Here is a 23,618-nt window from a genome sequence, read left to right as displayed (position 1 = left end):
GGACACTTGAGACAATTGCTTGGAATACCAAAGTAGAGCTCAACACAATGCCCCAAAGAGTGTGGGCTTCATTACATTATGGGGTATTTATACAAGTTGGAGAGCTTCTCTCTCTACATGTAGAAATTGTAAGACATTCTCTCTCTACATGAAGAACTTGCATATAGAAGTTGCATGCAGGAGTTGCAAGTTGCATGTAGGAGTTGCATGTAGAACTCACATGCTGAACATGTATGTAGGACTTGCATGTAGAACAACTCACATGCTGAACATGCATGTAGGACTTGCATGTAGGAGTTACATGTAGAACATGCATGTTGAACTCGCATGTAGAACTTACATGTAGGACTTGCATATAGAACATGCTTGTAGAAGTTGCATGTAGGAGTTGCATGTAGAACTCGCATGTAGGAGTTGCATGTAGAACATGCATGTAGAACTTGCATGTAGAACTTGCATGTAGGAGTTACATGTAGAACTCGCATGTAGTAGTTGCATGTAGAACTCACATGTAGGAGTTGCATGTAGGAATCGTATGTAGAACTTGCATGTAGAACATGCAAGTTGGATTTCTAAGAGGGATTATTTCTAGCCTTATGCAAGTACAAGCAGAGCTTTGCCACTACTCTACACACACATTCTGTACTACCTAAGTCCATGTTGGCATAGGGACAACATACTCCTGGATCCATTTTATTACCTGGCCTTGGGTTATGGCTTATTGCGAGCACGTATCTAGATTGCCATGCTTTAGTCCAGTGGCTGTGGAACTTGTGTCATGCCAGTCGATCCTGCTGTAAAGCCATGGCACCATACAATTTTTGCTAAGTTTCCAGGTAGCTTGTATCCACCATTTGTTGGAACAGAGATATGTGGCATGCTTCTAAGAAGATCACTCTTTGATAGAGTCAGCTTGTAATCTAAGCATCGACCCGTTCATTGGGATTGAAACTGAGTGGAGGCAAATGGGGACCGCCAGAATGAATTCCAATGTTTTGTAGAAGATAGCACTTAGGCGAAGGAAGCAATCAATGTTGCCGCACATTGTTTGCTCATGCTGCTGAAGTGCTCGGATCATTGTGCCTTGGATATTCCATTCTACACCAGAGTATGGTTCGATCATTGGCCAATTAATGGTGTGATCTTCATCCAAAGTGTATGTTGGCTTCCTATTTTTTACGTCATGGAACTGCATAGAACTTGGGATGGATTCTGAGACATAGAGGTGCACGTAGGTTTTCTTTCAAGAAGATTACATCAAAGAGCTTGGGATGGCACCAATCAGGTTGTGGATCCAACTTGTTTATCCAACCTTCACTAATTTGACGCTGATGAAGGTTGGTAGGAAAGTTGTCCAGGGTCCCCATCCACCTCGAGTTTTCATATCAGGATATTTGCTCCAAAATTCCTTGATGGGGTTACTGTTAGAGTTAGCTCAAATGTCCACCTCTCATGTAACCCACCAATATTCTGTGTACCCAATGTTGTAAGGCCCCCATATGAGGAGAAGCCATGATGGGTATCGGATATTGGGAGGGATCCCCAGTTTAGACACTGGAAGGGGTCTTAGAGTAGACCAGATGGTTATGAGACGGCTTAGGAGCCAAGAGTAGATACCCGTCTGCACAAAGGGGGGGTTCGGGGGGGCGATAGCCCCCCCGATAGCAGGGGGTCCGGGGGGCACAGGCCCCCGGTGGGGGTCTGGGGGCAAAGCCCCCAGCGGCAGGGTCTAGGGGCTGCCGGTATCCCCAGGCCCGACGGTATGACCTATGTGCGATCCTTCATCTACCCGACGGCATGTTTTCTGAAGGGTCGGTGGTCTTCCAGGCCGACTGTCTATTAGGCCGACTTCCTATTACAGGGCCGACCGTCAACCACTTACACTATATAAGTGGCCACCCCCTATCATCAGATCACCAGTTCTTCACGCTCATAGTCCTCCGTCCAGCATCTGTCTAGATCACCATCGAAGCTCTGTCTGTAGAGCGCACGGGTGGACAGCCAACCATCAGTTGTATCAGCAGTTTGGTATATCAGAATTTTTGTATTCTCTCCAGCTTTCCATCGTGTACTTGCGTTTTGTTGTTATCTTCCGCTGCGTAGTATTTTCTTACATGGTATCAGAGCTCAGGCTATCTGAGAAACGACTTTATTGCAAGTTCAACGAGCTTTGTTAGCAAAGGCTACTAGGAGTGATGGCTGCACCAACCCCGTTGCGAATTCGTCCACCTGCCTTCAATGAAGGCAAGCTCGATGGGACGAATTATACTTTGTGGAAATTCAAGATCAGCGCGATCTTGGATTCATATGAGCTTCTGGATACTGTTCTGGGATTGGATTCAGAACCGGTTGGATCACCGAATCCAGACAACCCCAACGTCATAACGCCACCGAATGCAGATCTTCTTCGGGCATGGAAACGAAGGAACGCAGATGCACTCTGTGCTCTTGTTACCAGTTCAAGTGATTCTGTTTTGACTCTGATTCAGCATACAGACAAGGCAAGTGAGGCTTGGAACATACTGAAAGGTCAGTATGAAACGCGGAATCAAACCAGAATTCAAAATCTGGAGAATATGCTTGCTGCAGAGAGGTGCTCTGATGGAGAATCAGCTGAGACATTCATCACACGGATCAAGAATCTACGTGATCAGATGGCGGCGGTTGGGATTACAAAGACCAGCGAAGAGTTGGCCAGAAGGTGCATTCGGATCCTTCCACAAAAGTACGATGCGTTGGTCACGACACTCAACACGCAGGTAAGAAATCCACCCCTCACTTTTGAAGAGTTCAGCGCGATGCTTCTAGAGGAGGAGATGCGAATGAAGACCCGCGATGGCGGAAGTGATGCAGCATTCTCAACCACATCCAAAGGGAAGGGTGGAGAGAAGAAGAATGGTAAGAAGAAGAAGTTTTCAGGTAAGTGCCACTACTGCAACAAAAGCGGTCACATGATCAAGGATTGCAGAAAGAAGCAGCAGGACGAAAAGAATGGCACTACACAGTCTTCTTCGAAAGGCAAGGAATCTGCCAACACAGTTGAAACTGAGTTGGAGCTATGGGTTGCAATTGAAGAAATATGCTCCTCAACAGAAGTTTCAACAACGAATGATTCGTGGCTCCTTGATAGTGGAGCGTCCCGTCACATGACCAGAAAGAAGGACTGGTATAGCTCTTTCAAGCCTCTACAAGAGCCCATGAACGTGACGGTTGGTAATAATGCAAAATGCCCTGTGGAAGGTACAGGTACTATCTCTCTTTCCATTCAAGAGGGTGAAACTAAAGAGCTTTCTGATGTATTACTAGTTCCTCAGCTAAAGAAGAACTTGCTTTCGGTTGCTGCGATAACTGATCGCAACTTGGAGGTGCGTTTCAAGAGGACCGGAGCAGAAATCCTTAATGCAGCGGGCAAGGTGGTCGGCAAGGCAGTAAGGAAGAACAATCTCTATGAGCTGACGGCACTAACAGTCTCTTCAGGAGTGGGCATCAGTAAGGTATGGCATGAAAGATTTGGTCATCTTAGTTATCCTATTCTTTTGGAAATGCAGAAAACAGGGATGGTTGCACACTTGCCTGCACTCTCAAAGGTGCAGGAACCTTGTGAAGCTTGTATGATGGGCAAGCAACAAAGGAAGGCTTTTCCACATGAGAGCGGCTATCGGGCAAAGGCTCCTCTACAATTGGTTCATGCTGATCTCAGTGGGAAAGCTCCAACTCAAGCTTTGGGGGGATGTAACTACTATATGCTTATCGTCGACGACTACAGTAGATACATGTGGGTGTATTTTTTACGAGATAAGGCTGAAGCTCTTGGAAAATTCAAACAGTGGTAAAAGATGGTGGAAAACGAAAGCGGGCTGAAGGTAAAGAAGCTTCGCACGGATCGAGGAGGAGAGTTCCTGTCAAAAGAGTTCGACACATACTTGCACGAGAATGGCATTAAGCGCCAACTCACGACTGCACATACTCCGCAACAAAATGTTGTTGTAGAGCGTCGCAATCGTACTACCATGGAGATGGCACGATGCATGGCACTAGGTAAAGGATTGCCTAAGTCTTTTTGGGCTGAGGCAGTCAATACAGCAGTCTACATCCTCAATCGAAGCTTCACAAAGGCCTTGACGGGCAAAACACCTTTGGAGGCTTACTCAGGTAAAAAGCCTTCCGCTTCTCATTTCAGAACATTTGGATGTGAGTGTTTTGTTCATGTTCCAGATAGCACCAGAAAGAAATTAGATCCAAAGAGCAGAAAGTGTATCTTCATGGGCTATAGCCAGGTGTCAAAGGCGTACCGGCTATATGATCCAGAGGCAAAGAATATCGTGGTCAGTCGTGATGTGGTGTTTTGGGAATAGCCACATACAGTGGAGGAGGAGGTATGCCCTTCCACTTTATCATCAGCCGTAAAAGTAACTCACCTTGTGCCCGTATCTAAAGCAGAGTTGCAGAATGAGGAGGAGTACTTCGAGGAACAAACTCCACCAACACCACAACATGCCTTGGCTCCACAAGGTAAGCCACTTCCAAAGTGGGCAAGGCAGCTCTTTGATGAGAAGAATCCGGTTCCAGACTTGGCGGAGTCATCTGCAGATGGACTTCGACGATCAAAGAGGATAGAGGAGCAGAAAAGGGCTTCTGAACACATAGTCAATATGGCCTTGATGGCTGAGATTATGAAAGTTCAAGAGCCTACGAATTTGGATGAGGCAATGGCAGATCCAAATTGGAAAGCTGCCATGCAAGAGGAGTATGACAGCATCATGAAGAATCAGACTTGGGACTTGGTTGATCGTCCAGAAAAAAGGAAGATCATTGGTACCAAATGGGTATGGAAGGCCAAGTACAAATCTGATGGATCTTTGGAAAAGTACAAGGCTAGGCTTGTTGCACAAGGATACTCTCAAGTTGAAGGCTTTGATTTTGAGGATTCCTTTGCTCCTACAGCAAGGATGACAACTATTCGGGTGGTACTTGCCTTGGCTGCTCATAAGTTTTGGCCGGTGTTTCAAATGGACGTGAAATCTGCGTTCTTGAATGGACATCTCAAGGAGGAGGTATATGTGTTCCAGCCACCAGGATTTGAGGTGCCCAATTCAGAGAACAAGGTTTGCAAACTAAAGAAGGCATTGTACAGGCTGAAACAGGCCCCAAGGGCATGGTACCAACGGATTGATAGCTTTCTCATATCTATTGGTTTCTCAAAAAGTGCTTCTGATGCTAACCTGTATGTTTGTAAGCAGGATGGCAAGTATGTGGTAATAGTCCTTTACGTGGATGACTTGATCATCACAGGAGATCATGAGAAGATGCTGCAACAGTTGAGGGAGTCGTTGAGTTCCGAGTTTGAGATGACAGATTTGGGGCTCATGCACTTTTGCCTCGGCATTGAGGTTTGGCAAAAACCTGGCAGGATTTTCATCTCTCAGCAGAGATATGCTCGCGAGATCTTGAAGGCATTCGGTATGACCGAGTGTAAGGACGTGGTCTCTCCCATGGAGGTGAATGGTAAGCTCTCAGTGGAGGATGCATCACCACTTGTCGACATCAAGGAGTATAGGAAACTTGTGGGGAGTCTCATTTTTCTGTGCAACACTAGACCTGATATCAGCTTTGCAGTTGGTGTACTTAGTAGGTTCTCAAATCAACCTCGAGAAAACCATTGGAAAGCAGGGATGCATGTGCTAAAGTACGTGAAAGGTACACTGGAGTATGGCATTACCTACAGAGCAGGGAAGACCTTGGCGGGTTACTGTGACTCAGATTGGGCGGGAGATTGTGATTCTAGAAAGTCAGTTTCTGGATATTGTTTCTCACTTGGTTCAGGAGTGTTCTCTTGGATTAGCAAGAAGCAACCAACAGTGGCACTATCTTGGACGGAAGCTGAGTACAAGGCAGCATGCATTGCTGCTTGTGAAGCAGTTTGGCTAAGGAGGATCCTGCAAGACATAGGAGTTCCAATCGAAGATGCGACGGTTCTAAAATGCGACAATCAGAGTTGCATGGCCATTGCAAAGAATCCTGTGTTCCATGCTCGTACAAAGCACATAGAGATCCAGTATCACTACGTACGAGAGCTCATCGAGGATGGAGTCATAGAGCTGGAGTATTGTCCCATAGAGGACAATTGCGCAGACATCTTCACGAAGGCTCTTGGGAGTGATTTATTGTTGCGGCATCTACATCGACTCGGCATTGGTCCGAACACGTAGTTCATCTTCGGGTGAACATTGAGGGGGGGTGTTAGAGTTAGCTCAAATGTCCACCTCTCATGTAACCCACCAATATTCTGTGTACCCAATGTTGTAAGGCCCCCATATGAGGAGAAGCCATGATGGGTATCGGATATTGGGAGGGATCCCCAGTTTAGACACTGGAAGGGGTCTTAGAGTAGACCAGATGGTTATGAGACGGCTTGGGAGCCAAGAGTAGATACCCATCTGCACAAAGGGGGGGTTCGGGGGGGCGATAGCCCCCCCGATAGCAGGGGGTCCGGGGGGCGCAGGCCCCCGGTGGGGGTCTGGGGGCAAAGCCCCCAGCGGCAGGGTCCGGGGGCTGCCGGTAGCCCCAGGCCCGACGGTATGACCTATGTGCGATCCTTCATCTGCCCGACGGCATGTTTTCTGAAGGGTCGGTGGTCTTCTAGGCCGACTGTCTATTAGGCCGACTGCCTATTACAGGGCCGACCGTCAACCACTTACACTATATAAGTGGCCACCCCCTATCATCAGATCACCAGTTCTTCATGCTCATAGTCCTCCGTCCAGCATCTGTCTAGATCACCATCGAAGCTCTGTCTGTAGAGCGCACGGGTGGACAGCCAACCATCAGTTGTATCAGCAGTTTGGTATATCAGAATTTTTGTATTCTCTCCAGCTTTCCATCGTGTACTTGCGTTTTGTTGTTATCTTCCGCTACGTAGTATTTTCTTACAGTTACTGGGAAGTGGTATCTCATCAAAATCATACCCATCATTGGAACTTGGCATGGGAGTACGAATTGGATTATCCAGATCCTGATATTCAAAATCAAATATTCTCATTTTCTACTGATGAAAGCACAAGTAGTGTTGGAGGTGAGGGAAAGAATCTCGGGACATGGGGGAGAAATATGGAAGGGTGTTAATTGTGGAAGGGGGAGCAGAGGGGGGGGGGGGAAGAACTGGGCAAATGGTTTGAGTAGCTTGGTAATCCTTAAGGGTAGGATTAGTAAGGGAAGGGAAGAAGCTAGGTGTGAGGGGCTCCTAAGTTTGTCACTGTTGGCTTAGTTGAAAATGGTGAGAGGCATGAGCAAAAAGACAATGGAAGGAATAGATGTTAGGATGGAGGAAATAGATACTCGGGGAAGGTTAAGAGGGTGGTAGCAGCAAGGGTAAGTGAGGTTATGAGGTGGCAGAGAGAGTCGTTAGATATGGGAAGTTGGATGTGAGATAGGCCATGTCATCTTTCGACAGTTCTTTTTGCTAGTGTGATGGGATCATCAGCTGCATGGGTGGGATGTTGGTTATGTCATGCCTTGTAAATAATAGTGACGGCCTTTGTAGCAATGGCAACAAACCAGAAATAACCTTGAGGGGAGGACTACCCATGAGGCATACATATGCAATGAAAGCATCCATCCTGTGTGCTATAAACCCGGCATGTGTAGACAAGCAGAAGATATTTTTCTCATCTTTGGACAAGTCTTAGCAAATTATGCACAGAGTTTTGGTCCCTATGGAATGTTCCCATTTGATTGTTGGATGAGCAGATATGATTCTGATTTGGAGTTGCTTCCATTGGATAACCACATGTGCGTTGAGGTGATCTTCTGCTTGTAGAGCAGCCACAAGCTCTTGGTACACCTAGTGCCAAACTTTCCTCAGGCTCTGGTGCTGATCTTATTGCCTCAGGCTCTGGTTGCTGCTGTTGTTGGAGATATATTGGTTGCAATTGTGCACCAAGCTATAGCATCTCGTGGGGCAATTCCTCAATCTCGACCTCCAAAATAGGTATTTCTTCTAAGGCATCTGCACTTGTCAATGTGATAGTAGGAGAAGTTGGTGATGGCTCCGATACTGGGTGAGAAGGGTATGTCCAACTCCTCAATTGAATTTGGTGACTGGTGCAGAGTCATTTCTCTTTTTTGTAGCTCTTTTTTTATGCTTATAGCCAATAAGTGTGGAATTTTACATTTTTGGCCTAATTAACCATCTAGTTTCTTTGTAAAGAAGATGACTAAGTGCTGGATCTATAGAAACACGTGGGATAGAATAGATGCATCTTGGAAGAGGAGTGAGAACACAAGATGTAACCAAAAATGTTGTTCACTTTAGATTGTGAGAGAGGTGACTCTCTCTTATAGAAATGGGGAGAAGGTGGCCTAGATCAAAGGCACCTTCCCTACATCAGTGACAATTAGTGCCTACATCAGTGGGACTAGCCTAAATCAAAGGAAGCTCCCATGTGGGGGCCTTTGGCTTGTTGAGATATCGAGCTCCACTCGAGATATGCCAGGGTGACCGTTGGGTACTTATGTCACCGACTTGTTAGCTGGAGATGCGGTTGGTACACCGCCCATGAATAATAGCTGGATGACAGCTATCCTTATCTACACTAGTTCGTGGCTCAGTTAGTATGCCACCTTAGTTAGTTGAGTTTGGTTTGAGACCCACATATAGGGTTCTTCTATTTCTTTGTACTTGAGTTCTTTTGGCTTACACAACTAAGAAGAGGAAAACTGTTTTCAACCTCCACCTTTGTGTGTATTCCCCCATTTGTGATTGTGAGAAAGCCGCAAGTGAGACTCCTTCCCTCTCTCCCACTATCTTCACATGGTATCAGAGCCTTGTTCGTGGTAAGGAGCTCAAGAAAGCAAGCCAAGTTCGTGGTGTCCTGGTAAGAGGACCAATGTTGCTTTCCTATTTTGAGTTTGGGAGCAAATCTCTGCAGGTAGCACAGCCAGAAGTGCAGGAGTGCACTTTTTCAGATTGAGACGCCCTTCGCGGTGTGGCGAGAGCGCAGTAACATTATTTTATGATTTGAGGCTGTTTCGGGGCCCGTTTTGAAGGTGGAAATTCTTCGCAGGCACTCAGAAAAAGGCCCTGTTTTTTGCTGCGCGACCACTGCGCGGCTAGTTGGTGGAAAGGTGCCGCACAAATTGCATCGTATGCCTGTGTGCAGAGATATTGGGAGTTGCAGATTCATGCCTGTTGCCTGTTGATGCAAAATCTTCACTAGGAAGTGATTGTGTGGTGAAATACCACTTTCGTCAGTTTTGCAGATCTGCCCGTGTGAGGCAAAAAGCTGTGTTTTTTGCAGTGACAGAATATTTTGCAATGTTCTGTAATGGCATCTAATTCTCTTTCACAAATTGTCACTGAAAAGCTTGACAAGAACAACTTCCAGGCATGGAAGTTTAGAATGATGAATTTCTTGATGGGAAAAGGCTATTGGGAATTCATTACAGGAAATGAAGAAGAACCTGTTCTTCCTAATGTTCCCAGTCAACAGGAAATGCAGGCATTCAAAGGATGGCATGAGAGAGCCAGGAAAGTTATGTACTGGCTGTCTATCAGTATTTCGGACTCCATGATTGTGCATATTCAGGATGCAAATACGCCAAAGGAGGCATGGGATACTTTGGCAAAAATGTATAGCACAAATACGCAAGCCAGGAAAATGCAACTCAAACAGGAGTTGCACAATGTGCAGAGAGAAAATTTGAGCATAAATGACTACCACATGAAAGTGAAGAAAATTGCAGATGTACTTGCTTCCATTGGGTCGCCAGTGGATGATGACGACTTGGTTTCTGTGACCTTAAATGGTCTAGGAAAGGATTATGCACAGTTCCGGACATCCATTGCCGTCCGTGAAAACTTTCCTGATTTTGAGGAGTTGATTGCTCTTCTAATTTCTGAAGAGCAGAGAAATGGGGGTGCATCTTCTTCAGCAGGAACTTCAAAAGAAACTGTCTTCTACTCAAATGCTAGCAGAGGTAGAGGCAGAGGTACAGGAGGCCGATCTGCAGGCCGTGGTAGAAATCAAAATATGCAGCAAATGCAAGAAAACCAGTCCTATGTAGGAGGACGTGGTAACTCTAGAGGCAGGGGGAGCCAAAGAGGCCGTGGTGGATGGCAGAGAAGCCAAAATGCAAACAGCAATGTTGAATGCTACTATTGTGGCAAAATGGGTCATATGGCTAAAGACTGCTACAAAAAGTAGAATGACATTATGAGTGGAAAATTGCAGCAAGGCAATTATGCATCCTCTAGTAGACAGGGCGATGACAGAAATGAGCATTTGTTTATGGTGCAGCATATGACAAATTCTGTAACAAGTGCAGAAGAAAGCAATGATGTGTGGTATGTTGACTCGGGTGCGTCAAACCACATGACAGGTCACGCTAAATGGATGCAGGATGCAAGAAAAATGGAAAAACCAGGATTTGTGGAGACTGGTGATGATACTGCACATCCTATTGTGCAGATTGGCAAAATTCCTTTGTCTATGCAGGATGGGAAAAAGAAATACTTGTCTGATGTATTTCATGTCCCGAACATCACCAAGAACCTGGTTTCTGTTGGTCAGATGGTTGAGCAGGGCTTGCAGGTCAGATTTAATCCTCATGGATGCTTTGTTGAGGATATGAAAAATAATGGTCGCTTGATAGCAAAAGGAAAGAAGAAGGGAAGGATGTTTACATTGGATGCAGACATGCCTGAATTGAGTGCAGCAATGTTTGCACATGGGACCGGTGTAGTTGCAGATATTGATATCTGGCACAAACGCATTGGTCATGTTAATATACAGCGACTTAAATCAATGCAAGCCCAAAATATTATTGCAGGATTGCCAAAATTCAAGGTTGCAGAAATGCACAAGATTTGTGAAGCTTGTCGATTTGGGAAACAGGCAAGGAAACCTTTTCCTAGGCATGTTCAAGAGAGTAAAAAGCCATTGGAATTAATCCACTCTGATGTGTGGACTACAAAAGCTACATCTATTGGAGGCTGTCACTATTTTGTCACATTTATTGATGACTTCAGCAGAAAACTGTGGGTGTATTTTATTAAAAAGAAAAGTGAAGTGTTTGGGCACTTCAAAGCTTTCAAAGCTATGGTTGAAAAAGAAACAGGCCTGCAAATAAAATGCCTGAGGTCAGATGGAGGGGGAGAGTATACCTCAAATGAGTTTGCAAGGTTCTTGCAGGAGCATGGTATAAAGCAGCAATATTCATGCAGTCATACCCCACAGCAAAATGGAATTGCAGAAAGAAAAAGCAGGCATATTGGAGAGGTATCTCGGGCTATGCTAAATGAAAAAGATCTACCAGATTATTATTGGGCTGAAGCAGTTGCTACAGCAGTCTATATAATGAACAGGACTCCCACTGCAGCAATACATGGCATGACGCCAGAGGAGATGTATACTGGTAGGAAACCAGATATTTCTCATTTGAAGATTTTTGGTTGCATTGCTTATGTCCATGTGCCAGATGAGTTGAGGTCCAAGTTGGATCCAAAAGCTGAGAAGTGCGTCTTTATTGGTTATTCTCTGCAGCAGAAAGGGTATAGATGCTATAACCCTTCTACACGTAAGTTCACAGTGAGCAGAGATGTTGTTTTTGATGAGATGAGCAGCTAGTATAAACCAGTAAATGTGATGATTGATGTAGATGCACAAAATGGTAATGCTGCACAGAATGCTCAGCAGCAATCACAAAATATCAGTGGACCTGGAGTGTCCTCTACCAGTGGTTCACATACTTTGCCATGGACAGGCAGATTGAGATCAGGAGAATCCCCTCAGAGCAATGCAGATAGTGGTACGCAGGTATCACGAAAAGGAAAAGAGAAGGTAGATCAGCCCATGTTTGATGTGAATGCAGGTCACTCTTATGTGGATGGTGAATCCAGTGGCTCAGAACAGAGCATTGATGATGAATTGGGTATTCCTTCTGTTGTTACACCTGGAGTAAGGAAGACCAGGGATGTTTTGAGAGCACCTGGAAGTGAGCCTATTTTGCGCAGGTCTACCAGGGTTAGGTATCCTGTGGATAGGCTGAAATATGATGGATTTACAGCCATTCACTATGCCTATATGGTCAAAGTGATACAGGAACCAGAACCCACTTCTTTTGAGCAAACCATGGGAAATGAAAAATGGGAGAAAGCCATGGATGAAGAAATGGATGCCTTGGATGCTAATGCTACATGGGAATTGGTGCCTTTGCCTAAAGGCAAGAATGCAATTGGTTGTAAGTGGGTTTATAAGATCAAGCACAATGCAGATGGTTCTGTGAATAGATACAAGGCAAGATTAGTTGTCAAGGGGTATGCACAGACATATGGCATTGATTATGAAGAAACTTGCAACCGTAAGAGCAGCCATTGCTATGGCTACATCAAAGGGATGGTCTTTACATCAGATGGATGTAAAGAATGCCTTCTTGCATGGTGATTTGCAAGAAGAGGTCTTTATGGAGCAGCCAGCAGGTTATGTTCATGCTACTCATCCTGAGTTTGTTTGCAGAGGTTGAAGAAAGCCTTGTATGGCTTAAAGCAAGCACCTAGAGCATGGTCTGACAAGATAGGACAGTATCTTGTCACTATTGGCTTTCAGATTTCCAAGGCAGATTTCTCACTCTATGTGAGAAAAATAGAGAAAGGGATTATGCTACTGGTCATTTATGTTGATGATTTGATCATCACAGGTGATAGTGATGAAGATATCCTTCATGTGAAAATGCTATTGAGGCAGAAGTTTGAGATGAAGGATTTGGGAGAGCTGCGTTATTTCTTGGGCATTGAGGTGATTAGATCACCAAGTGGGATACAGCTCTTACAGAGGCAGTATGGATTGGACATGCTGTCCAAATATGGGATGACAAGCTGTAAGCCTATTTCAGTTCCTTTGGAGCAGAATGTGAAGCTGAGCACAGATGCAGGTGAGCTTCTGGGAGACCCTACTATGTACAGACATATAGTAGGAAGTTTGATTTACATGACTATTACCAGGCCAGATTTGAGCTATGCTGTTGGGTTGGTAAGTCAGTTTATGCAGGCTCCAAGGAAACCACATTTGGATGCGGCTAGACACATACTCAGGTATGTGAAGTCCACATTGCAATATGGACTATTTTATGAGGCTGGGGTTCAGATACAGTTGCATGGATACACTGATGCTGATTGGGCTGGTAGTATTTCTGATAGACGATCTACCAGTGGATATGTGTTCTCTTTTGGGAGTGCTACAGTCACTTGGAGCAGCAAGAAACAGCCTACAATTGCCTTGTCGAGCACAGAGGCTGAGTACAGGGGTGCAGCAATGGCTGCATGTGAGGTACCTTGGTTGCATAAGCTACTCTATGATATGCATCAGTCTACAGATGGGCCGGTTGTCATTTATTGTGACAACATGAGCAGTTTACACTTGGCAAAGAACCCAGTCTTTCATGCTAGAACAAAGCACATTGAGGTGCATTATCACTATGTGCGGGAGAAGGTTTTACTAGGTCTTATTGATCTAGTTTATGTCAGCACAGAGGATCAGGTAGCTGACATATTCACGAAAGCATTGGGCACAGAGAAGCTGCACAAGTTCAGAGACCTGCTTGGTGTGCAGGATTTGGGATTGAGCTCGAGGGGGAGTGTTGGGATATCGAGCTCCACTCGAGATATGCCAGGGTGACCGTTGGGTACTTATGTCACCGACTTGTTAGCTGGAGATGCGGTTGGTACACCGCCCATGAATAATAGCTGGATGACAGCTATCCTTATCTACACTAGTTCGTGGCTCAGTTAGTATGTCACCTTAGTTAGTTGAGTTTGGTTTGAGACCCACATATAGGGTTCTTCTATTTCTTTGTACTTGAGTTCTTTTGGCTTACACAACTAAGAAGAGGAAAACTGTTTTCAGCCTCCACCTTTGTGTGTATTCCCCCATTTGTAATTGTGAGAAAGCCGCAAGTGAGACTCCTTCCCTCTCTCCCACTATCTTCACATGGCTTACATCATCACTTAGGTCACACACTAGACACATCATAGCACTAGATGTGCCTCTACAGCACACACACACACATGTGACTCCCCTAGATGCACATATGTGTTGAAGAACTGAAAGGAAAGCATGAAGCTAAACATGAAATGAGAATGCTTGCTTTCTTATGGAATGAAGAAAGGTGAGCCACCAAGCTCCACAATCATCTCCTCAATCAGCTCCTGGATTCTCTCAATCATCCTATGTGGCATCTACCACCACCTAACAGTGCTTATGGGCACCTAACTGTGCCTCTAGCACACACACATAGAAACCAAGGTGTGCCTGGGGCATACACCTTGAGATATCCCATCATACCCCCCCTCAAGGGAATGCCTCAGGCTATGTCAAGGATACATCTAGTCTCATAGTTTCTCATGCCATCTCATGGTGGTCAAGGATAAATCTATGGCTAGGATCTCATGCTAGCAAGGGGTTCCCAAGGGTGTGAGGTAAACAAAAGGGATACATAAGACCTTCCAATGGTTATCTCCCCTGCATGTACATGCACACAATGTCTATAGGAGGTACCATTGAGCAAAACACATACACATGGCCTACATCATATGGTGACTAGTGGTGTTTGCAAAACACACAAAAGTTTATTTCATTCATTTTGGAGGACTATCCAGGTTGAGTACCTTGACTCAACATAAAAAGAGAGATCTGGAGCATATATGGAGATGGTTCAAAAAGCATAATCTTCATAGGATGCCTCATCTTGTGGAGGCACATTAACTGAAAGTAGATTGGCAGTTTCTGGCTTTGTAGTTGCTTCCTTTTTGGCCTTACAATACTTTCATGGTGATTGTTTTTGCCACAATGTTTGCAAGGATTGATCTTGAAGCAATCTTTTGAGAGGCGATTAGTCTTCCCACAATGTTTGCAAGGTGAAAACTTGCCCTTTTGAGTTTTTATGGCATAGGTTGTTTCATTGCCTCTCCGGAGTTCCATGTGCCTTTCTTCTTCTTGAAGAGCAGTAATAAGACCTTTAAGAGTAGGATTAGGAAGATTTTTCAAAGTGGTAACAACATGATCATAATCTTCAGGCATACTTTTGAGCAACACTGCCATTGCATCATCTGTAGTAATTGGAGAGTTGATAGAAGCAAGTTGAGTCATGAGACTCCGCATGTGATTGACATGGGTAGCCAAAGGAGTGCCACTAGCCATCTTCAATTCAAAGAAAGCAATCTTAAGTGACAATTTTGAGATGTGAGAGCTAGCACCAAAAATAATATCAAGCTTCTGCCAAGCTTCAGAAAGAGACTCCAAATCAGATATGTGATGAATATAGTCATCTCCAAAGCCAAGAGCAATAATGCCATAGGCTTTCTCCTCTCTAGTAGGATCTTATGTTGGGCATGTCGGAGCTGAGGATTCTCCAGCATTAGAGGCTGCTGAAGAAGAAGTTGAAGTAGGTTTGACAAGCCCCCAGAGGTTTTCCCTCATCAATGCAAACTTAACCTTCATCTGCCATGTGTGAAAGCCTTTACCATTGAGCTTATCCATATTTAAGAAGGTAGCCATGAGAGGGTCTAACCCAAAATGGGTAGTGTCTACTCTCTTACAAGGCTAGAAAGAGTTGAAGAGCTTCAAAGTACAAGCATTTAGAGTAGCAAAGACTTGTAACCAAATTCCATACTACAAATCATAATGGAAATGATGCTTCAACTTGCATGCTTCATAGAGGTGGCTAAATGAAAGTATTTCAAGCAAATCTAGGTATAGCAACTGAAAGGAAAGTTGTAGCCACAGTTGTACTGATGCTATTCAACACTTTAAAACATCAGAAATGCTAAAGTAGCATCTAATGTAGCATCAAACTCACAACATTGTCAAAACTATCCAAAACAGAGCCCTGAACTTGGAGGGCTTGTATCTCACTCTTCAAAGCAAAGAAAAGAGGGCTTTCTATGTAGAAACAAAGCTGGTATACTAGAGAAGAGCCACTAAGGAGGAGAGGTGAAATGCCACGTCACATCGCCATAGCCAATAGCTTGAAAGTCGACTGTTTTTTTGCTATTTCTCCCTCCCTGGTGGACCATTTCCCTTCAAATCTAGATAGGAGTTAGCTCATACTATTGTGCAAGCTTGGCTCAGAGGAATTTTGGAATGGCTGTTCTAGCAAGTTGCATTGCAAGAAAAGGCATGAGGAGGAAGATGACTATTGCGTGGTTTCATGGGCAGCATTCTCTAATTCCTCTGATGTGGAAGTTGGCCCATACACGAGGAGTCTATAGCTTAGAGTATTTGGAGAAAGGCGAAAAGATGAGGGAGAACAAGCTCTCCACAGTTTGGGAAAGAAATGGTGAAGATGAAGAAGAAGATGGAGAAGAAGAAGATGATGACATGGCATAAATGGGCTCAAGGAGGATCATAGTGCTCTGATACCATGTTGAAGAACTGAAAGGAAAGCATGAAGCAGAACATGAAATGAGAATGCTTGCTTGCTTATGGAATGAAGAAAGGTGAGGTCCATATGTAGGCACCTCTACATGAGCCACCAAGCTCCACAATCATCTCCTCAATCATCTCCTCAATTAGCTCCTAGATTCTCTCAATCATCCTATCTGGCATATACCACCACCTAATAGTGCTTATGGGCACCTAAATGTGCTTCTAGCACACACATATAGGAACCAAGGTGTGCCTGGGGCATACACCTTGAGATATCCCATCTATATGAACCATAGAGCAAGCCCTTGATCACACTTATCCCAACATACCCCCCCTCAAGTGTTTGCCTCTTGCAATGTCAAGGATACATCTAGTCTCATAGTTTCTCATGTCATCTCATGGTGGTCACACATGGCCATCTCATGGTGGTCAAGGATAAATCTATGTTTAGGATCTCATGCTAGCAAAGGTGCCCAAGCGTCAAGGTTTACAAAACTAGGATAGACCAAACACATATCACATGGCCTACATCATATGGTGACCAGAGGTGATTTACAAAAGACAAAACATATGACATTCTTTTTGGAGTACTACTCCAGGTAGAGAACCTCAAGATTTGACCAAGTGATGATAAACAAAAATTCAAAAGACAAAGTTCTCAAAAAGCATATTCTTTATCTTCTCCCACAAAGTTTGACTCTTCATTTGCTGATGGAGTTCTTTCTTCAGCCAGATTTTCTTTGTTATTGATGTACCCTTCTTCACAAGAAATGTTTCATTCTCTTTGGAGTTGTTCTTCTTCATGTAATAACACACTCCCTTTTCCAATTGTAGCCAAAGGAACTTAATAAGCAAGATATATTGGAAGCATTTCCCTTATGCACCAAATACTATGTGAAGATGATCCCAAGCTTCATGTGAAGTTTCAAAGCCATCAGTGTGGTAAATGTTTGAGTCACTTAATCCCAAAGCAATTATAGCAAGAGCTTTCTTGTCTTTGATCAACCAATTAGCTTCTTCTATTGTAGGGTTCTTTTCCTTTACATTCACAACATTCCATATCCCCTTTTTTCATAAGCACAAACTTAGCTTTTGTTTGCCAAGTATGGAAACTAGTTCCATCAAACTTCTCAACTTGCTCATGCTTAGTCATGTAAAGAGAATCACATAGTCATCACTCTAAATGCAAAGTATAAGGACACTCATGAGCTCCATGACTGAGTTCTACTACTCAAGTACAATCAAAACAATGAAAATTTGTAGTAAATAATAGAAGCCCCAAACTTATGGTGATTGCTCAACACCCTTTGACCAAAATATGAAGAATTCTACCATAGCAGAGACCAAGGTAGATTGGAGGATGCAATTCAAATGCATAAAACATGAACTGAGGGGGCTTTTAGAGCAAAAATAGCACTAGTATATCAGACTAGGGCTACCAGCAAGAAGAGGCGCAATGAGGCACTATTTCACCTAGGAGAAGTGTGCCTTCTTGAACTGTAATTTTGGTGATTACTCCACTTTAGAACAACCATTAGGCCTCAGATTTGGATACAAGGTATTTTGTGGTGTCGCCCACCCATGACTGGAAGGAATTAGAGTATAGTCAAGAATTTCATCGGAATGTCATGACTGATCGACAAACTATTTTCTTGTTGACACGCACAGTAGAGACTACCGATGCTTCATTCCTTTGGATCATAGTTTTGCCCCAAGACAAGGAATCTCCAGTTTAGACGGTTCGGGGAATGAGGCCTCAAAGAGGGAGAATTAAGCCTTCCAAAATCAGGCTTGAATTAGAGAAAATGGAGAAGATGATGGAATCTTGAAAGAATCAAGGAATTCATGCTAGAGAGAGCATCTAGTGCTAGGCTAGGGAAGATCTAGAATCTAAGGCTCTGATACCAAATGTAGAAACATGTGGGATAGAATAGATGCATCTTGGAAGAGGAGTGAGAGCACAAGATGTAACCAAAAATGTTGTTCACTTTAGATTGTGAGAGAGGTGACTCTCTCTTATAGAAATGGGGAGAAGGTGACCTATATGCAAGTGAGTGCTCGTGATACAATCTAATCCTAACTAAGGAAGATTTGGTTTCCCAAATCTTTGTTTTTATCAAGGATGGCTTGCGTGTTGAAGCAGTAGCGCTTCAGTCGGCTCCTATTTATTGTTGTGTTGAATTGGACTCCATCCAATGTTTCTCGTAGCATAGCTCCAATGGGATTCATCTTTCTTACTCGGTCGGATCCTTGACCTAGATACTTCAGTTTCCCCTTGTGTACTTTGGCATTGTATAATAGGACCAAGTCACCTTCCTTGATGTCTTTAGCTTTAAGATTTCTGTCAAACCATGCCTTTCTTCTGTGTTTTTCTATTGTCATGGCATGGTAGGTGACTAGTCTTGTCTTTGTATGCTTCTCCAACTGATAGAGTCTTTCTTTCAAGGATTCATGGTCTCCCATGTATTCCTGTACTGCTATGCGTAGGCTTGGTATTACAAATTCTAGTGGGACCACAACTTCAAGGCCGTACACCAATTGAAAAGGTGTGTTCCTTGTACTGACCTTGAGTGTGCATCTGTATGCCCATAAGGCTACATTCAGTTTCTCTACGCAATCAAAACGTTATGGTTCTACTACCTTGGTGAGGATAATGCATAATATTTTGTTGGTGGCCTGTCCATTCCCTTGGGGGTAGTAGGGTGTGCTTTTTTTATAGATTAACATAAAGCCACATAAGAGTTCTTGGATTACCTCATTGACAAAATGTGTGCCTCTATCCGACACAATTTCAATGGCGCATCCAAATCGGGTGATCACATTTTCGTATAAGAATCTTGCTGTGCTTCTGGCATCTGCCTTTTTTACTGCTTTAGCTTTAGCCCATTTTGTTAAGTAATCAATGGCCATAATGATGTAGCATTCCTGTGTTCACTTTGCTGCTAGATAGATGGGACCCACATAGTCAATCCCCCATTTTTCAAATGGTTTTTGTGCAACAACTATTGTTAGGGGATTGAAGTCTTTGTGTTATGGTTTAGTAGTTTGTTAGCATACATCACAGCCTTTTACATATTCATAGGCATCTACCCATAGTGTTGGCCACTAGTAGCCTGCGAGGAGGACTTTTCTTGCTGTGGCTTCCCCTTGTCCTCCTGCAATGCCTTCATGGACTTCACTCACGATTGGCATGATCTCATGAGGCATTATGCATTTTCTTAATACCTAGTCCTTGCCCATCTTGTACAGTTGTCCTGCAATGAGTTGATAGGGTGCAACCTTTAGAATTAGTTTTCTGGCATCTACTACTTTCATTTTAGGGGGTGGTTTTCTTGCCATTAAGTACCCAATGATATCTCCACACCACTTTGGAATAGTATCTATTTGAAATAGTGTGGCATCTGGTAAGTCGTCTTCAACTCCAGTCGCACCTTTGCAGACCACTATTTTGAAGTTGAATTCTTGAAGCAAGAGGAGCCATCTGGTTATTCTTCTTATTGTACACGAATGGTTCACAAGATAAAGCAATGCTTGATGGTCAGTGTAGAAGACAAAATCATTTGCCAGTAGATAGTGCCAAAATTTCTTTACACGATACACCATTGCTAGGCCTTCTCTTTCTGTGGTGGTATAGTTGATGTCTGCATCATTGAGTTGTCGACTGGCAAAGTAGAATGGGTAGTCTTTCTTATGTTCACCAGGTTGACAAAGCACACTCCCAATTGCATACTTGGATCCATCTGTATGAACATGAAAATCAATATCCCAATTGGGAGATATAAGAATGGGTGATGTGATTAGGTGCCACTTTAAAAGCTCAAAGGCTTGGTTTGTCCATAAGAATTCCACTAATAATTTGTAAAGTGGTCTAGCTATCATGGAATATCAATATAAATTCTCTATAGTAGCCAGCCTATCCCATAAAGACCTCTACACCTTTGGAATTCATAGGAGGAGGCAATTCCAAGATGATTTTGAATTTGTCCATGTCGGTTGCACTCCCATGTTGAGAAATGATGTGTCCCAAAATAACTCCATGGGTGACCATGAACTGGCATTTTGTTGGATTTAGGGAGATACCATACTCCCTGCATTTGATTAGTATTACTTCAAGACATTTGAAGTGGTCTTTTTTGTTTGAATGGATGCACAAATCATCCAAAAACACCTGTAAAAACTTATTCGGAAATGACTTGAAAGCTATGAACATGACTCGCTGGAACGTGGTCGGGGCATTACAAAGGCCAAATGGCATGACTCTATATGTAAAAATACCCCATCCTGTAGCAAATGCTGTTTTTGATTGGTCTTTAGGAGCAATTTGCACTTGGTTATAGCCACTGAAGCCATCCAAGAAGCTATATATTTCAGAGCCTGCCACCTTTTCCAACACTGTTTTTGTTAAGGGTAGGGGATAGTGATCCCTAATTGTAGCGGCATTCACATTCTTTAAGTTTATGCATATTGTGAGCTTCTTGTTGCGTTTAGGTAGAATGTGATGGGATATCTCAAGGTGTATGCCCTAGGCACACCTTGGTTTCTATGTGTGTGTGCTAGAGGCACAGTTAGGTGCCCATCAGCATTGTTAAGTGGTGGTAGAAGCCACATAGGATGATTGAGAGAATCTAGGAACAGATTGAGGAGATGATTGTGGAGCTCAGAGATCATCAGTGATGTCAGTGATCATGTAAGAGGTGCCTACTTAAGGACCTCACCTTTCTTCATTCCAAGAGCAAGAATTCTTAGTTTTTGTTCACTCCATGCTTTCCTTTCAGTTCACCAACACGGTATCAAAGCCCTTTGATCCTCCTTGAGCCCATTTATGCCACATCATCTTCTTCTTCTCCATCTTCTTCTTCTTCATCTTCACCATTTTTTCCCTTTTCTCCCAAATCTTGCTAGAGCTTGTTCTCCCTCAGTTCTCCACCATTCTCCAAGCCCTTCCTACTAGAGATACCCCTCATTTGGGCAAACTTCCACCTACAAGCAATTAAAGAAAAGATGACTTTGCTGGTCGCCATTCCCCAAATAGCGCATTTTTTTGTCATTTTTGTGTTGCAGAATACTCCTTGCCTGCTACACCATTGCTTGAGCCCTCTTAGGAGTAGATGGGCGACTTCAAGATGAACATTTTGAGTCACTTTGCAGCCCATTGGTTTAGTAACAAAGGAAAATGTCAAAACACAGGTTCAGACTGCAGCAACTCCCCCAGGCAAAACAGCGTGCCATTTCGCCCAACCTTTGTGTTGGATCTTCTCTAGTATATGAGCTTTCTTTTGCTTTAGAAAGCCCTATTTTCTTTGCTTTGAAGAGAGATACAAGCCCTCCAAGTTCAGGCCTCTGTTTTGGACAGTTTTGACAAAGTTATGAGTTTGATGCTACATTAGATGCTACTTTAGCATTTTTGAGGTTTTAAAGTATTGAAAAGCATCAGTACAACTATGGCTACAACTTTCTTTTAAATTGCTATACCTAGATATGTGTGGAATACTTTCATTTAGTCACCTCTATGAAGCATGCAAGTGAAAGCATCATTGATTTGTAGTATGGATTTTCGTTGCAAGACGTTGCTACTCTAAATGCTTGTATTTTAAAGGTCTTTAACTCTTTCTAGCCTTGTAAGAGAGTAGACACTGCCCATTTTGGGTTAGACCCTCTCATGGCTACCATCTTAAATATGGATAAGTTCAACGGTAAGGGCTTTGACACATGGCAGATGAAGGTTAATTTTGCATTGATGAGGGAAAACATCTGGGGGCTTGTCAAACCGGCTTCAACTTCTTCTTCAATAGCCTCCAATGCTGGAGAATCCTTAGCTCCAACATGCCAGGCAAGAGATCCTGCTAGAGAGGAGAAAGCCTATGGCATCATTGCTCTTGCCTTAGGAGATGACTATATTCATCACATCTCTGACTTAGAGTCTCCTTCAGAAGCTTGGCAGAAGGTGTTTTTTGTAGTGACAGAATATTTTGTAGTGTTCTATAATGGTGTATGATGCTCTTTCATAGATAGTCACTGAAAAGATTGACAAGAACAACTTCCGAGCATGGAAGTTTAGAATGACAAATTTCCTTAAGGGAAAAGGCTATCGGGAGTTCATTACTAGAGCTGAACAAGAACCAGTTATTCCTAATGTTCCCAATCAATAGGAGTTTCAGGCATTTAAAGGATGGCATGAGAGAGCCAAAAAAGTTATGTACTAGCTGTCTATCAGTATGAACACAACCATAATGGATCCCCCTGGACACACCGAGCTTCTTACATGATCTTTCCTCCCCCCCTGCATATTGTGACATGAAGTTGGGGGTAATAAACTTCACACACCTCTTCACTTCCTACTACTTTCAAACTCAATGATAGAGATATTCATCACTGGGAAAGGGACATTAAAAAGAAGACCACATGAAGGTGAAGAAGATTGCAGATGCACTTGCTTCTATTGGGTCGCCAATGGAAGATGATGATTTAGTTTCTGTGACCTTGAATGGTCTAGGAAAGGATTATGCGTAATTCTGGACATCCATTGCCATTCATGAGTATTTTCCTAATTTTGAGGAGTTGATTGCTTTTTTAATTTCTGAAGAGCAGAGAAATGGTGGTGCATCTTCTTCAGGAGGAACTTCAAAAGAAACTATCTTCTACTCAAATGCTGAAAGAGGTAGAGGCAAAGGTAGGGTAGGCAGATTTGAAGGCAGTGGTACAAATCAGAATATGCAGCAAATTCAAGAAAACCAGTCCTATGGAGGAGGACGTGGTAACTTTAGAGGCAGGGGGAGCCCAAGAGGTCGTGGTGGATGGTAGAGAGGCCAAAATGCAAACAGCAATGTTGAATGCTACTACTATGGTAAAATGGGTCATATGGTTAAAGACTGCTATAAAAAGCCAAATGACATCATGATTGGAAAATTGCAGCAAGGCAATTATGCATCCTTTAGTGAACAGGGTGATGACAAAAATGAGCATCTATTTATGGTGCAGCACATGACCAATTCTATGACAACTGTAGAAGAAAGCAATGATGTGTGGTATGTTGACTCAGGTGCATCAAACCACATGACAGTCATGCAGAATGGATGCAAGATGCAAGGAAAATGGAAAGACAAGGATTTGTGGAGACTGGTGATGATACTACACATCCTATTGTGCAAAATTGTAAAATTCCTTTGTCTATGGAGGATGGAAAAAAGAAATACGTGTCTG

The sequence above is a fragment of the Dipteris shenzhenensis genome, chromosome 24, assembly GCF_047967505.1.
Source record: "Dipteris shenzhenensis isolate YYH24624 ecotype China chromosome 24, Dip_SZ_1.0, whole genome shotgun sequence".
Lineage (NCBI taxonomy): Eukaryota > Viridiplantae > Streptophyta > Polypodiopsida > Gleicheniales > Dipteridaceae > Dipteris > Dipteris shenzhenensis.
This window is presented reverse-complemented; position numbering follows the sequence as displayed.